Source organism: Falco punctatus (genome assembly GCF_963210335.1).
Source record: "Falco punctatus genome assembly, chromosome: 11".
Classification (NCBI taxonomy): Eukaryota; Metazoa; Chordata; class Aves; order Falconiformes; family Falconidae; genus Falco; species Falco punctatus.
The window spans coordinates 32,392,001-32,409,717 of record NC_137591.1 but is presented as its reverse complement, the minus strand read 5'-3'; the positions used below and the strand labels follow the sequence as shown (position 1 = coordinate 32,409,717).

Sequence of the window (17,717 nt, the reverse complement as noted above, 5' to 3'; positions counted from 1 at the left end):
AGCTGAGTCGATTTTGAGCATTTCTTGTTTAAAATTAAACTAAAAAATCAGGAGCTTTAGCTGTACCCTGCTAGCCCTTTCAGAGCATACCTTCGTTCTCCTCTTTCTTTAAATTTGTCTTTGTGATGCTGAGCTCAACCCCTTCATTAAAATACACGCACATGGCTTCTGAATTGCCATCAAGCAAATGCTGGAAGCCAGTCTACTCACTCTAATGTAGAATAAAAATACCTGCAATAGATGGCTGGGACAATGAAAAGCAATTTGTAGTTGTTCCAAGCATCCATTCATCAATACTGGAGATGCAGAATACTATTGAAATACTAAGACTTATAGGATGCATCATATTAAATATTCCAATGACATTGTTTCCAGAAGAGGTTTACTGATGTACTAGAAATGAGCAGTATGCTCACCGCTTTCCTCAGCTGTGGTAATCCACTTCACACTGACCTACAGATCCAATTAATTTGCAGCTAATGGAATGCTATGTTCAAAGGAATTCTAAGTATTACTTGAAATTCCCAAATGACATTGTTAGCCAACTATCTTGGAAGGGTTGATAAGCAGCACAAGCACGGGGGCTACTGGTGTTGCATAATTGAGTTTTGCTTCTAACATATGCTGCTTGTATTTTGCACACAAATTATATTTTAAGCTTCTTAAAAGGGTTCAGGGTTGGGGTGTTTTTTTTTCCTTTGGTACAAAGGCCTCTGTGATACCTCTTCACATAAAACAGTCTCATGAAAGTGCATTGGCTTGACCCTGAAATGACCCTGAATACCTTAATTGCTCTAGATCTAACTCTTCTTCTGAGTTTGCTTCAGGGCTGAGAGCCAGCGGTGAGGTTGGAGGCCATTGTAAGGCAGCAAGTAGACTTCCTCAAGACTTACTTTTAGGGAAAACTTGGTGTTGTACATGTGATACTTCCTCTAGCTGCACGGTTTGGGCCAGGTTCCCGGTTTAGTCGTCTCACCTTGTGGCTGGGATCTCAAGGTAATGGTAGAAGTATCCTTTTTTTCTGGCTGAAGCTGTCAGTCCTCTTCTTGGGCTCCCTAAGAGGGGGGGTGTGATGTGCCACAGGATAACTGAGGGACATCTCCCCATCTTCACCAAATAATTGAATCTATGGGATTTAAATCATAAGGAGGAAATGAGAGTTACAGTCATGCTGTACCTGGGCATCAGGGTTGTGTCTTTGTGCACTCTCAGCACAATTGGTCATTAATTCCCTGGGTGGGTGAGGACTTCCACAGCCCAGATCTGCATAGATGAAACAGCCTCAGATGAGACAAATCTGAGTCAGTGGGTGGCACAGAGATGGGGTGATTGACTAAACTCTTAGCCAGCTTCACAGGGATGCATTTGACTGAGTGTCAGAGAACCTCTCCAGAAGGCGATTTTGGACTGTCCTGGAGATTCCCCCAGGCAGGTCCTGTTCTGCATAGACCAATCAATGTTTAAATGTCTTGATTAGTATCATAAGGGTAGACACTGTAGTACCAGCATCAACCCCAGGCAGCTGCTGCTGCAGAATCGACTGAACTGTACATAGATAAGAGACATGTAATTAGTCAGTAAAAACTCTTCCTGAAGAGTCAGAAGTGAATGGTCACACAGACCAGTCCGTTTTTATGTAGCTAAAGCAGGTCAGGGCTGGTTTGTTCCTAGTTTAAGGGAATAAATAGCAATGGATCCTGTGTTTGCTGTAGTGGTCACACAGGACCACAAGACGGGTTTGGGGTGTCTAATTGGATGCTGTTGGAGACACCACTACAAAGACCTTCACAACCAGCCCTGTCACCACCTGGAAAGTGATTGACTGTCCTGTTTGAGAGGTTTGATACCACATATAAACATTAACCTACTAAAAATATCACAGCAAAACAGTTTTTGGAGGTTTGTCTGCAGAGTATCCACAGCAGACTGGGGCGCACGGGCTTCTGCTACAATTCAGCTGCCTGTTTCCATCTCCCTGAGACCAGATCCTCTCTTTCAGCAGCAGACGGGAACAAATTGTCTCTTTAGACAAGGAAGCAGCTATGGAGCTGCACTGCAGACATAAAATAAATCTCTGGCATAACGTTAGAGAAGGTAAAGTAGAAAGATATCTATAGAAAACACTGTTCCCTGCACAGAATTGTGTCAAATGCTGGTGCTCAGGAAGATCTTCCCAAGCCACGCTGTCCATACAGCAGAGAGATGGAGCACCTCTGACAGGTCCAGTATTAACCATTCACCCTTTTTTCTTGGTGAAAGAGATGAGGTGTTTTATCTTCTAGTGTGAGATTTACCCAAAGGAAAACTTTCACTGAGTAGGAAGCATTACGGTTCTGTGCCTGCATATTTTAAACCTCATTCCTAAGTATTCAAGTCATTATAAATCCACTGACTTCAGCAGAGTTGTGCAGAGTTATGCCAGCTATGAATCTAGCTGTTCTCTGTTTAAGTACTTTCCAAGCATTAAAATCCTTTTAAAAGTAAGTCATCCAGGTGATGTTCACCCGCATATAAATCAATTAAAACATGAAAGGTTGTATGCAGGCATGGGGATTAAAGGGGAACAAGGGGGAAGAGGAAGGAATATTTCCCATTTTAATTTTCTAGGAAGTTTTTTCCCTCCACTGTGTCCCGTCTTCAGCCCACTTTGTTCTATGTGCCCAGAGCTACCCATTCTGTGTAGCGTGTCTGTGTAACGCTCACAGTGTTGTTAAAGGTTCATCAGGATTTATAGCATATATCCTTAAGGTTGTATTAATTGTATATTGCTTCATGAAATGGGAGCTTTGCAACCTGGGGTACTTAAATGATGAACAGCCTTTGTTAGGCTCTGGTAGAACTATAATTTAAAACCACCCCTCTGTAGTCTTTCTAACGAAGTGACTGGGGGGTTTGGTTGGTTTTTGTTTTGGGGTGGTTTTGTTTTTTTTCTCTGAAACAGGCTGTCAATGAAAGGTATTAGCCTTTTAAAATCCACTTTCTACATTCAGACTTCAAAAAAAAAGAAATAGAACTACTTATTCTTAGAAATCAGTGATGTCCTCCTGAATCTTCTCCAAAAAGTTTATTGTCAAGTGATCACTGAATTCTGGTTTTTTGCTTCTTCGGGCTAAACCTCAAAATTAGAACTTGCTTTGTTTTCACTGTTAATCTCAGGATCAAAGCAGCCCCATCAAATCCAAAATGTTTCTCTTTTGAAGAATTAACTCTGCTGAAAAACACACTCAGGATCATTACTATTTTTCCAGGCATCATCAAGACTCATGGCAGTTTTCAACATGAAGTACTCTTAACTGGAAATATTATACAAGATCTGAGCTGAATTGACTGACAGTGTTAACAATGTTAACAACAGGGCATATATTAGCATCCAGTTGTCTTTAACCCATGTCTAAGATGATCACACACTTCCCAGTAAAGACAGTGAAGAAAAAGGGGCAGGTTTTAAGCTCTAACTCAGACTAACATTGAAACTTTATTCCTGATGCAGTTTAAAGGATTAACACAGGTTTTTCAGCAATGCAAATAATTTAAAAAGCAGCAAAACACTCTCCAATGGTCACACAAGTCAGGGAAAACAGTGGCCAAGGTCAGCTGAGAGCCCAGATTGCTGAGCAAGTCCATAGGGACGAGGCAGCATTGCAGCACAAACCAGTAGGTTGCAACAAGGCTTTTACCATCAGTCAGATTCTACTGTCCATGCTGTCTCACCTTCCTCCAGAGCTCAGACCACATTCTCCTCCTCCATCCAAGCCCCTCTCCCACAATCTTCAGGGCTACTTAACTACTTAGCAGGAACGAGCTACAGCTGCATGTCATCCATGTCAATCAACCCGCTGCCTTCATTCCTCTACCAGGCAGGTCCAAGGTGAAGCCTTGAGGCTAGGGTCACATTGGGATCAGGGTGGTGTGTGGTCCTGTGCAGGTATAGCTGTGGCATAGCTTGGGTAAGGACCTGAGCTCAAGTCAAGCTTTGAGGAGAAGTGGAGAAACCCCACCACTTCTCCCAGATTCGTCTCACCAGTCTCATCACAGCAGTCTGATCTAAGGCTATGGTGGCTGCACTGTATCAGAGCTGGCCCCGGTAGAGGCAGCTCATCTCATTGAATGGGGATAACATTAGCTGTGGATACCACACCCCTGGAAGTGTTTAAGGCCAGGCTGGATGAGGCTTTGAACAACCTAATCTAGTGGAAGGTATCCCTGCTGATGGCAGGACAGTTGGGCTAGATGATCTTTTAAGGTCTCTTCCAAACCAAAGCATTCTATGATTGTATGATGATTCTACAAAGTTTCCTGTCCTGAGTTTGTGCAGGGTGCTCCTAGACCATGATCATATTTCTTAAGATTTGAAACAATAGGAAAACAAAAACAATTTCTTCCCAAAGGTTAGTGAGACCAACAGACCATACAAATCTCAGCTAAGATCTCTAGACATAGCAAAAGCTTTGTTCTCATCCTCTATCAAGAAGCAATTCAATACTAATAGTTCTTAAATATCCTCAAGACTTCAACAGAATGAGCTATTTACCAGTAACATATCAGTGGGTTTACTGACTTTACATAAAAAACAGAACAAATCAAAGGGTTATCTTAGGATTGTTGTTATTATTATCAACCCAAAAACAATCTTAAAGACTAACATTTCATATCTTATTAGAGTCTGAAAATGCACTGAAATGTAGGGAAAACTGGGCGCAAGAAAAAAGATGTCAGTTAGGCCTGGAGTACATACATAGAAGTTGAATAATGGGTACTAGAGTTTCATAAGAAATCAGTTTTCCTGCTAGGTAAGAACTATTCTTGACTTAGATACAAAATTAGGAAAAAAAGGATCCCAAAGTTTAATTTATAGCTAAACCTGTTTAGTTATAGGTTTTAAGATGTTCCAAACAGTGTTGAGAGCTCTGGTCTACTGCAAAGTCACCTTTACTCTCCTGGTTCTGGCAGGGGTGGAGGGATGGTTGCATGTACTACAGCATCTCACAGCAGCTGAGCTCCATCTGGCTTAGATAGTGGCACAACCAGAGGACTACTCAGGCTAATGAGAAAGGTGTTGTGAAGTGGTCATCACAAAATACACTGACTAACAATAAGACAGCTTAACAGAAGATACGTGGAAGAAAAAGTGAAAAGCAAACCATAAAACTAAACCAGAAATACTGATCAACTACAGTTAATCAAAATAGCTTTACTTGGGAATAAATATTTGCTTCATATCACATGAAGCCGGCTTATAGCTTTTTCACTGACAATGTAAGAATAAGTGAGATTTTCCATTGTTCTTTGCTTTTCATTTTACTTATCCATCATAAATTGGCTACTGAGACCATAACTCTCTTGCCTGATAATAGTACTTTTCAGTAGATACTCTGCTGAGATCATATCTAGTGAGATTATCATACACAAACACTACAAAAAAGACAAAAACCACAAACAGGTTAAATTCTATTATCTAGGGAACAACAGCACTGGGCTCAAGAAAAGCATTTAGTTAAAAGCTACAGATTTCCTTGCTGAGTTTTCAACCCTAAAATTGCACCTATTGGTTAGTGACTGAAAATTCACAGAACCTTGAAACAAATTTCAAGTTAAATTTCCCTGCTTCCTCTCCCCTGCACCTTAAAAAACATTATAGGCACCTGAGGAAAGGTGAAGAAGAATTGTAAAAGTATTTTTGTTTTAGAGACATTTATATCACAAATGAAGACTTTTTCTCAGTTATACTTTCAACCTGGTTCTGAAAAACCTGAGACATGCTAAAGGAGGGCTAGATAAAGGAAAAAACCTCTGAGGTTTCAGATTTATCTTGCAGAGAACTTACTCAACCAAAAAAAAAGAGGAATAAAATCACAGTCCTTAGCTACATGCCCTTGATATTGATTCAGCTCACACAAATCTGCTGTGAACTCCTTCGTTCCTCAGCAGCATTGGCTGTGCCAAGCACTTTTGTGACAGCTGGCTCTTAAAGCTTTAGTTTCAGGAATCTTGTGAATGTGTGAATAGATCAGTCCTGTTTTCATAAAATGGCATTGCTAACCCTGATAGCTGCAGAGAAAAGCTTCAAAATGTGACCCAAGCGGATCATAAAGTGTCCAGAATCTAATGACAAATAAAAGAGCCCACCACATTTATTACATTGCATCATTCTCCAACATTTGGGCTCAGCAATATCATAAATGTAAAAATAGCACTTACAGAGCTCATGTATAAAGAATGTAGATTATTTTATGAAAAGGTAAGGACCTTTCTAGGTTCAGCTCCCACCTCAGCTGCCTGCATATCCTTGACCGTGTCCCTTACATCTGCTCTTAGTCTAGTACTTGGTCCAATTCTGTCAATGTGAGTCTAAAACAGGCAGAGCAAGGTGTTGCCTGAAATCACAAACTGCTTTGCCCCAGTGTGCATTCCTGTTAGCGTGAGTGACCTTCGTGACGGTTATGACAGTCTCCGGACTCTTGCACTACTTTGTGAATCATGTACCAGGAAAAGTATTCATTGCCCATGCAGATTATCAAATACAGCCTTCGGTTTCCTTTGAGCTCTTTGTGCACAATAGTTTTTATTCTGCTGAGTGTAACTTGCCACTAAGGATGTCAGACTTCACATTTAAAATGCCACCTCCTTTTCCCCACTATTCATAAACTCATACTCAATAGCAATCCTACTGGCCAAGGACTGCTTGTTATTGCACCCTTAACACGTGCAATGAAGCCTGGAGTGTGGTGAGCACCTCTTCAGTGTTTTTGTAAAACAGCATAGGATTAACGCCAAGGGGGGAGCCACCATGCCCCGCAGAAACAGCATTACATCCCTGTAACAATTTGTACTTTTGTTTTATCTCTGTGTCTCCCAAATACGTCTGGGAACCTGGTGTTTCCACACCAACATGTTGGAAGAGAGGGACAGACTGTTCCCAGATCTTCTGGTCAGGATTGTACCCACCAAAGGTTTGAGTGGTTTGTAGATACCTGAAGGTGCACATGAAGTTGATTATGCTCCTCCAAAACCACAACTTGCATCTTACTAGTTGTAAAAACATAGTAACGCTACTTTAAATTCTGCCAGTGTCTCCACCCAGAATAATACTTGCTGATCTCAAAGGAGTTCTGAGAGCCATAATTATCGCAATTGTCTGTGGGCGTCTGTCTCAGGAAGCTGGAGCCCCGCAGTCTCTGCAGCACAATTTCTTGGTCAACAGCACCATCTACCTCTAACGACAGAGTGCTGGAGCAGACCGTACCTCGGCAGCGTTCCCTGGCTCTGCTTGCTGCTGCAAACCTACCGACAGTTATGTCACTGCAAAGCTTCTTCTGTACTGTATGTAAACCAAGGCTTTGAAACCTAGAGCCAAGGGTTTCAGTCTCCATAGCTCATAAAGCTGCTGGAATGGCCAGCACGGTACAGTGATCTCAGTCATTGCTGGAAACCGGCAGCACTTACCAGGCACTGCAAAAAATCACGGCTGTCTCCCAGCGTGTATGAGAGTGGAAAGCAAGTACTACTGTATAGTAGGGTCCTGATTACCTTTTTGTGTGTCAGAAGACACAAATATGTCACTTGTTAATTTTTTGGACTTTTTTATAGAATACATCTGCTCACAACAACAAGCAAGGAACATTCCCTCTGGCGAAACTACCAGGTTGACCTTTAGGGTGGAGATGCTCCAAAAAAAACGGTGGTGAGACTGCAGTGGCGTAACCACAGTAATGAAAACGGCAGTGGTATCTCTGGGTGGGGTTGAGAGCTGGTGAGACTACCAGGCACCTGGGGTGCTCACGGGGCTGTCGGGGTGTGCTGCAGCCTGAATGACTGCATGGCACACGCCGTTAGAAGAAATGCAGACAAGCTGTGCTATACACTCAGCCACACCAGACCTCCCTCCATAAGCTGGCATGGGAACCAGTGTAAACAATCATTTCTTGACGTGATCAGCTGAAAAGTGGTACAAAATACCCACAGGGAGTACTGAAAAGAAATATTGCAGGTATAATATATCCATAGTATCTCCAAAGCAGCGATAGTCATATGATGTTTAAATGTACATTGTAGAAAATCCTGCTGCTCTTTTGTGTGATTATGTGCTTACAGAGCACTTTGCAGGGCTGGAAGAACAAGAGTTCTTGTCTTTTCTCTTATTACCATCTTTTCTGAATCGTAGGGATTCTGGAGGAACCCACAGCTCCTGTGGGTTCCTCCATCACTTCAAGGATCAGTAGAACACAGGAAATCAGCATGAACAGAGATTCCTGGTGCCCTACTGAAAACTATGTCCTGAATCAATGACAAGATCCCACAGCATGGGTGGACTCTGGGCCATTGTAATGGAAAGACCAGAAAGCCTGAACAAAAGTACATGTGAGTACATCTAGCAGAGGCCTGAACTCTTGCCCAAAATTCAGTGCAGTGTCTGAAAATAAATAAATAAACACATAAAATTTGAACTCATATCAATCTTATTAACAGTCATTTATTCATACTACTTAACCACCTGGATTGCAGTTGTGGCTTAGTAGCATAATACATAAATTATGACAGAAAATACAGACCTATCCTTTGCCTTGTGTTTAGTTTTTAGACATCACTGCACCTTCTAGCCTGCAAAAAGAGTAAATGGAAAATGGACATAAACCGAAAATGTCTTCATGCTGCTACTTTCGGTTCACAGGCATGACAAGATGCTGAGTCCTGTCTAAGCTCTGAACTGCTGTCGCCCTTCTGTAATTCTACTCAGAACCAGAAAGAGGTCTTTCAACCTTAAAAGTCATATTAGAGTAAAAATTAACACAGTTAATCTGCCTTAAAATAAAAACAATTCGAATGGGACAGAAAGCAACTAAAAGGTTTGGTAGAAAACTGCCCCTCTCCCATTTCTCCCCTGTGATACTACAGGGTGAGACCTTCCCGTCAGGGTTGCCGTCAGCACTGTGACTCAGGTTCCTACAAAGCTGGGTCACATCTACCCTGCACCATCCCTCTGAGCTCCCAGGAAAAGTTATTTGTTCCTTCTTTTCTCAAGCCTGGCTTTGCATTTGCTCCTGAGTCTCTTCTGGAAAGCACAGAGAATTAAGTGCTTAAATATTCTTATTTTGAATAGTATTATTAAAAGATAGAAAAAATCTTAAGTGCTTACAGTCATTTTTGAAAAACAGACTTTGCAATATAGATTAGCATGAGCTAGACAATTCTAACACGATGAAGTACAATGTCTGAATGCCTTTAAAATATTGGACCTTGCTGTAACCAGGAACACTCAGCACCTTACAGGACTGAACTGTGTCTGTTCAAAATCATCCCCTAGCTCCTAAGGTGGTCTATCAGCACACGCACATCAAATGTCACCCACGTGTTTTAGATCGCTAAGACTATTTTTGTCTTAGTAACAGAAAGAAATTAATATGCGCTTTTTGGTTTCTTCAAAGGATGTGGTCCAGCCCCTTTTCTTCACCATGGTTATCACATATCCTAAGGAAACATTGGGAAACTTGATCAAACATACCTCAGGCCCTTCAGCACTCTGGATGCTTTAACTGCTTCAAATGAGCAAGGTGGGCTTCTCTGAATGAGGGAGCTGGGGAAACCCTAACATGCTCTTTTCACCTTCAGCTCCTACCTTGAGTTTTCCTTTCTAGCCAACACAACCTTATTTAAATCACTGCTTTCCTTCCCTTGCTATGGCCTTGGATGTCAGGGACTTTCCTGATGACCAGCCCCGAAGGAAAGGGATGGCCTCAATACTTTGTTATGGGAGGGTTTGTTCAGAGGAGACCTGCAGGAGGGAAAACCTTCTGCACCTACCTGTTGCCTCCTTACATGGACAGGTCAGGAAAAGGCACAGTCTCCTTCCTCCAGCTGATTGTTTCCGTGGTGCTGAAGCACATCACAAATTTCTGTTGCAGGTGTCCATGTTCTCCTTAATCACAACCAACTTCATTCAGTTCCCACTGTGCTCCCTGAAGAACTCAGATCTGGGAGCATCATTTTCCCATATAAAAGAGCCCCCTCATCACAAAAAAAAAAACCAAAACCCAAATCGCCACACCTGAAAGTAAATGTATTCATAATTTAAGGTCCTCATGCCCTGTAGTGAGAGAAGCCATCCATCTATTATACAGCTGCCAAAAAAATTTAATGTGGCAAAGCATTTATTGTAATGAACTGCATTCCAAATAAAACATAAGGGGAAGAAGAAAGCTAACAAGCATGCAAAGACTGGAGAAGAGGATGTACTGTTTGGGGAGTTACTTGTTTAAATTCCCAGCTGCTGAGAGACAGTTCGGAGGTGGTGAGAGCGGCAATTATTGATTCAGCACTGCCACATGCTCAGCAGTGGCAGGCGGGATGCGATGGGGAGTGGAGATGCCTGCTTTCCCACCAGACTCCATGAAATATGGTTCTTTCTTTCCCTGCAAAAAGGTTTTATTAAAGCTGTCGGCCTGCTTTAAAATAGTGACAGGTGTTGCACAAATCAGCAGACGGTTTCTTACTTAGGAAAATGCCAGAGACTGGTCTAATAGCACTAACTAAAATATAAAAAATAAAAAGAAATAACACAACAGGATGAAAATGTCCAGTCCTGTGGAAAAAAAAAAATGATTTGGTGATGTTACTAAGGCACTGGGAGACTTATGACAGCAATTTTAACATAAGAGATGTAAATACTATGGATATTTTCATTTACAGCACCCTGAGCTGGACAGCAAGAGAAATTTACATTTGCCTCATCCTTGTAAGGTATTTTAGCCCATTGTCCATAACTGGTTAGGGAAATTACAACAATTGTAGATGGATTCTAACAAAGCCCCAGAAAAATGACAAAATCTTTTCACTGAGAGGAGGAGACAGACTGCAGAGATTTTTTGGTAGTTTGCAGTCTGAAAAACAGTCAGCCAGCTACTCCGCCTTGTTGCTGTTACCTTTGCAGGCTGCTTTCACTGTTGAGTCTGGGCAGTTTTAGCACTGATAACTAGTGATTTATAAAAAATAAAGTCACATGGAGTCCTGAGAGGACTGATACAGAGTAGCTAAAACCAGCACTGAGAAATGCCTGTAGTTTGACCAGCCCCTCTGCACTGGCCTGAGATGTCTGTACACTGCACAAGCATGAGGCAACACAGTACCCTGGAACTGCAAAACCTGTCAGAAGTAAGCTGCTCATCAGCATCTGCAAAGCATATTTTAACTATAACCATGTGATTTCAAATAATACATTCATATGCTTTGAAGTCAGAACGTTCTTCAATGCCTTGCTGAATTAGGGCTTCCATGCAGTGACACGAGTAACTCTGGTCTCTGAAGGGTGTAAAAGCAGGTATATAGATGCCTATCCAGCAATTTCCAGCACACAGAGAAAATGGTACTGGCTGTAAAAACCCACCTGCTCCCTCACCAGATTTGTATGTCATGATGCATCAAGGGTAACAGAGGAAATCAGGGAGAAATAAGCAAAGCACGCAAAAGGCAGAATGGCACAGCTCACCATAGGGCTCTCGCTTGGCAGTAGATCCACATTCTGTTTCAAAGCGTTCACACGTGCCCAGCCGTACCAGATCGCTGAGCCCACTGGCTTGCCTTGGCCTCTGGGATCAGCTCCAGAAGGTGGTGCAGCACTATCAGAAATGCACCGTGCCGGGCAAGCCCCGGGGCAGTGAGTGAAGGTACCTCTTCTGCCAGCACCACCTTGCAAAGGGCACCAAGACAAGTAGCTGGAGATGTCTACAGACTGAAGCTTTATCTGTCCTCTTAAATCACCTTTTCTTCTGCTGAAGAAACAGCACTGCCAAAAGCAGGAGGGATGCCTCAGCCAACAGTACTGTGTTCCTCAGGCAAAGTCCTCAAAACCAGCACACTGTCTTTGGAACGCATTTACACTGGGTCCAGGAGAAGCTTCCTGCCTTGAACAAAACTATTTTCCCACACAGGTTTTAATTATTCTACACAAACTTATTCCATCAAAAAGTGGGGTTTAGTGCCTACTGTGCCTCATCTGAAAGGTTTTAGCTAAAAGTGTTTCACATCTTATTTTTCAGTTAAATAATTTTTTAGCAGTATTAATAGTAGTTGCTGTAAATGAGTCTGTTTTCCAATGCAAAATAACTATTCTTACCTGTTTAAAGCGTTTCAGTGAAAAACAGATGCTGAAGTGTTCCTTTGTGGCTTATTTCCTAAAACCCAAGAGTATGAGATTTCCATTATAAAAGGGTATCTCTGAAAAAAATGAAAAAAAAACCAATTTCCTTAAATTAATAGGAGCTCATTCAAACTTCTACTCAAATCAGCTGCCTTGTAAAAGAGAGGAACCCTACTGAAGTGCAAAACTTTATCTCCAAAAGTCACATGTGTGTAGGGGGAAGCCCTCTGAGCTGATTTCAGAAAATGCTATATTCTGTCTTGAACCATATACTACTGTGAGGTGTTAAAGGAAAAAATGCTCTCCCCTAATAATCCCATAAGTAACCTAGGGACAGGACTTACAGAAGTTTTTTAGTATGACAGAGGGGCAGGGAGCAAATAAAACTTTGGGACACAGTATCCAGTCCCCCTAACCTGGTAGTGTGAGTTGGAACCCTGAAACTGTTGAGCTGTCTTCTAGTTTGGGTCTCTTAGCATTGCTAAGGCAAGCCTCTTCTCAAATCTTGATGCAGACATGCTGAGAAAAACTACCAAAAATGCACTAAATATACCAAAGCTGTGAGTGCTGTTAGTGTTCTTTAATAGGCTGTGAAAAAAACTGAAATCGTTTGTCATTGCTAAAAAGTTGCAGCATAATTCACTCATCATTTACATCAGAGAGGCTACTGATGTCTTGAAAGGGCTGTGGCTGTCCCCAAAGAAAGCCCCCATGGTCGGGAGCAGCAGTCACTGAAAAACTCCTCAGATTTTCTTTAAGAAGGGCAACTCGTAAATTCAATCTCTGTCTCTCAGGGATCAATACTGGTGCCAATATTGCTCAATGAGCTTATTAAAAGACCTGGTTGAGAGGTAGAGTGCACTTACATCATTTGCCCATGATTCATAACCAGTGAGAGATGCAGATATGCTGACAGGTCTGGCCACCATTCAGAGACCTCAACAGGGTGGAAAAATGGGCCAGTACGAACCTTCTGAAATTTAATAAAGGCAATAAAGGAAAGTGCGAACTCCTGTCCCAGGGGTGAAATAATCTCGGTACAGGCTGAGGGCTGACCAGCTGGAAAGCAGCTTGGCAGAGAAGGACCTGGGGGTCCTGGTGGACACAGAATTGAACATGAACCAGCAGCATGCCCTTGCAGCAAAGAAGGCCAATGGTGTCTTGGGCTGCATTAGGAGGAGCATTGCCAGCAGGTCGAGAGGGGAAGACCTCAGCTATCTGATAGAGAAGACCAAGGCAGGCACTCCTCAGATGTGTGCAGCAAGAGCATAAGAGGCAATAGACATAAGCAGTAACAAAGGAAATTTTTATTAGATAGGTCAAAAAAAAAAAATACCATCATACTGGTAAGCTTCACAAAATATGCCCACAGGATCAAAGTCTGTGCTGATGGCCACAGAGCATTTCTAAAACTATTGCCCACATTTTTTTATACTTGGTTCTTACATGTCTTTTTAAAACCTGATTCTATTGATCTAATTTGATAAAATCCTCAAGAATGGCATTAAGGTTAAATTGATCCTTTTAGAAACAATTCTTCCTAGTCTTCTGAATAATCTTCCTTTATGACCACAGTAGGAATCTGTTCAATGCTTATCCATGTGCAATGCTTATCTAAGAAGTTTTTATCTCAATGTTTAATGGAAGGGGTAGATTTGGATATTAACTCAAAACCAAAATATTTCCCAGCTGAAGTCGATGAGTAGATCCAAATACAGAAACCCCTGCTTTACCACATTGACTTTGACCTAGATGTTCCTTGAACAGCACCTTTCTTTGTTATACACTGCGGTACGCTCTATGAGTCTCGTGACATGATGGAAATGAGCCTGAGTTTTGGAGAACAATGATATGAGGTACGTGGTAGTAAAATTAGATCAGGCAACATTCTAAGTCAGGAAGAGCAGCTGAATAACTGGAATCCAAAACCACTGACATTTTTAAGAACAGAGAAGCATATGTTTGACATAATTTTTTACTTTCTTCTCACATAAATTTTCAATATTTTGGATACATTTGCAGATTAAAAAAAAATCAGTCAAGAAATAACACAAGATTGTTCCTTTGGCATTCTAGTAATAATAGCATTGTCACTCTCATTTGTGGAGAGCCCCCCCTGTCCTTTAATATCCAGCAGTGTGAATAAAGGAGAATATGCAGAATGTGAGTTTTATACTTACAAGCAATTTACGGTGAAAAGGAAACATTTTTGTACATTTAAAATTGCACTAAAATTGTGCTTAAAAATTGGGTTCTTTATTTATGCTTCCTTTGTTTTCCTCAGGCAAGACACTCAGAAATGTAGACTGTATTAGCAGTAGGTACTCCACTGTCTGACAGAACCAGAAGCTTTTAAAATGAAAATTAAAAAAACCCGACATGAACATAGAGTTAAGCTGGTTAAAAGTAGGCATGGTTACATGCATGGTCATATTGAGTTAAATTAGTTCTGATTTAACACTGGCTTTGCACAGTCTTGACTCAAACTCAGTCAAAATATGTAGTTATGAATATTTCAGTTTAATTTTGGTTTGTCAGGTGGCAAATTGCCTGAAGAAGCCACAAGTACCTGCTCAAAAGACAAAGACTCCCTGAATGCTGCCCAGCTCTCATTATCAGTGCTCTCCGTGTTTCTCTCCTTTCAAAGCTAAGAATACCAATCAGCTTTAATGGTTGGAAAGAATTATTCAGCCTGTTTGATAAAACTGCCTTCAAGCCACATATAGGCTGTGACAAAGTTTTCTAATTAAACAGTTTCATTAAGCAGCAGAGCATATCTTTCTAAATCCCAAAGCTGCCAGCTCAGGGCCTGATCCTCCTCCCACTGAACTCCAGAGGAGCACTATCCCTGTATTTACATATCTACCTGTTCAGAAGATTTTAAGAATCAATAAGCAAAAGTTATTCTAAGTCTCAAAAAACATGCATGCTCTTTGGGATTCTCTGGGCAAATTACTTATTGATTTTTCTCAGCACATACTGCTGATTTTCATAGGTCTTAGATTGTTTGGGGTTTTTTTTGGCATCTTGTCGTGTAATCATAAAAATTTTCCTCTGATAATATGGATATAACCCAAATTTATAATGTGTTTCAGTCAATATAAGTGTAGGCTGTCTCAGAACACCAAGGGTATAAGGTTAGTGCAGCTGGAGAGCACGTATCGTTGCCAGATGCATGTCAATCACTTCAGAAGAGCTCAGACGGAGACACAAACCAACTGAGGTGGACACAGCCATAATGTAAAGGCAGGCATGGGAGGAAGGTGAGGCTCCTGTTAGTAGCATGATGAAGGCCTCCAAACGGAAGAGGCTCAAGCCCTCTGCCTCTCATAAGCCCCACCCTGGGCCTTGCTGATCCCCATGCCGTGCTCTAATTCCCACCTGCCTTCCCATATCTGCCATTTGCTTCTCTGAGTGACTCCTGCCTCCAGCCCACCTGCCGAGAAGCCAGCCCCAATGAAGGAGAAGTAGCTTAGTCTTCTCATTAAATTAAGTCCCTGCTGCTCTCATCCCTCTTCACGGTCCAGAATGGCCCGGATCAGAAGCACTGGAACGTCACGGAGGAGTGCCCACCCACAGCCTTCTTCTGACCTCAGCGGAAGCTGAAAGGATTTAAAAAAACCCACATTCTAAGAAAGCTGGCTCCTACTAAAATGTCATACTCATTCTTGCCAAGATGAAAGGCCAGAATTCTTGTGGTGTGAGTCAGGACAGGCCCAGGGCGCCCCAGATACAGCTCATGGGCAGCTCCCCACCCCTTCATGAGCAAACCCTCTGGAACCAGTTATCAGGTCATCACACCCAGTCACTCCCTTCACCTGCCTCTAACACATCTGTAGACCTGTTTGCAAGAATTTTCACCAGAATTGACAAATTGTCATTCTGTATTCAGAAGACATGCTCTGTGTGTCTCCCATCCAGTCCTTTGACAAGCCCAAGGAAAGCCCTTAGAAAGACTGTCATCAGGCAATTGCACATGAAATAATTTGGTGAAAATGAGAGTCACAATCTAGAAACCTTGAACACTCTAATTAACCTTCCAGGAGAGAGTCTCTTCTTCTCTGTATTTTTAAAATAAATGGGAACAGCACACAGGTCAATGGCAATCTCCCCGGTAGGCAGGGAAGTCTGCGTGACTCGGGGAGAATTTTAAGACTGCAAGCAAGTATATGTAATAGGCTTAAAGAAAGCATGTCTTTCCATGTCTGCCGATGCTCAGCATGAGTAAGGAGGATAGCATCTGGTTTAGCAGTGTTGCATCTTTACATCACAATCTTCTAAGTTGTGCAAAATACATATTTTAATGTTCCTTAATTTTTTCATGAGGAAAATCTACCAAGTTTTTACCAGCAAGGAAAATTCATGTTTAAGGACATTTTTTTCATCTTCCTCATCTAAGATGAAAGAAAAAGGAAATTTTTTTTCCATCACAGCATCTTTGGAGTGGCCCTCCAGCAATTGTGTGCCTACTCCCTGCAGATTGCTTTATCTAGAGAGAGCCTGTCACACAGGGAGAGCTAATGTATCAGACAGAAACGAGCTGCAGCGACCCACACACTCACGCATATAAATAATATAGAATATGAGATGTTTGTGTGAGCACAGAGATTTCTGGAGGGCACTTTAATATTTTGTTTACATCTAAAAGTAAATACAGTTCCTTAAACAGCTGCCTCATGATCCCCAGCTGTTCATAAATATAAAAAGAAAGTGACATTTGCTTCAAAACAGCTAGTAAATTATATATCTAGAACAAAAATCTAGCAAGTCTGCTTGGATTTCTACCGCAGTGAAAACTTAAGCAGAGAACTGCATTGCGCATCGGTGGAAAACATGCTGGCTCCCCCACTAACAACTGGTCTGGAGATGGAGGTAAGAAGAGGTCGGGCTGTTCTTCGCTGAGCTCTCCCAGCAGCTGACCCTTGTGAACCAGCAGCATTGCTCCTGAGCTGACACCCTGCCTGGCACCCTGCCGAGCAGCCAGCCCTGGGTGGGCACCCCCTCCCCGAGGGACCGTGGAGCCCACGGAAGCGGCCCCAGAAGTGGGCTGGGAGGCAGGGAGCAACCGTCACAGCAACTTGCCATTGCTGTGTTATCTCCAAACCCCTCAGCAAAATGCTACCGAGCTTTCCACACGACAGGCTGCTACAGGGCCCTTCACAGGGGTCTCGTGGACCCTCCTAGCCCCCTGCAGCCCCCTTTGACCTCTCCCAGCCTTACTCCAGCCACCCACTGTCAGGGATCTATTTCATCACCCTGGCAAAGCTTCAAATGTACCTGGGCTGCTGATAAGCCTTGAATTACTGCTTCTGGGTTTGAGGGTTGGGGTGAGGGGTGGGCTGGTGGTGGTGGTTGGTTTTTTTTAATTATATTCGCTGATCTGAAGGTTTATAGGTTTGCTTTTCATTCCTTGGTCCTATATGTATAAGCCTAAGAAGGGCTTACACACCTGAACAGCTAGTTTTTTTCCAGCTACAGCAATTGTTATAAAAAAAAAAAAAAAAAAAAAAAAAAAAAAAAAAGATATAAACCTTGCCTGACCTTACTTTGATGATATTAAAACAAACTCATTTTGAGTGGGCTGACT

At 42.1% G+C, this 17,717-nt stretch overlaps 1 long non-coding RNA gene across 7 annotated transcripts in view; it reads right to left on the bottom strand.

Moving 5' to 3' along the window:
* LOC308071283 overlaps positions 1 to 17,717 on the bottom strand; it is a 107,490-nt gene that overhangs the window by 13,976 nt on the left and 75,797 nt on the right. For all 7 annotated transcript variants that reach the window (XR_013931058.1, XR_013931059.1, XR_013931060.1 and 4 more), the window contains one exon: positions 894 to 17,717. This exon is cut by the window's right edge. This is a non-coding gene — a long non-coding RNA (uncharacterized lncRNA). The remainder of the gene's footprint in view (positions 1 to 893) is intronic.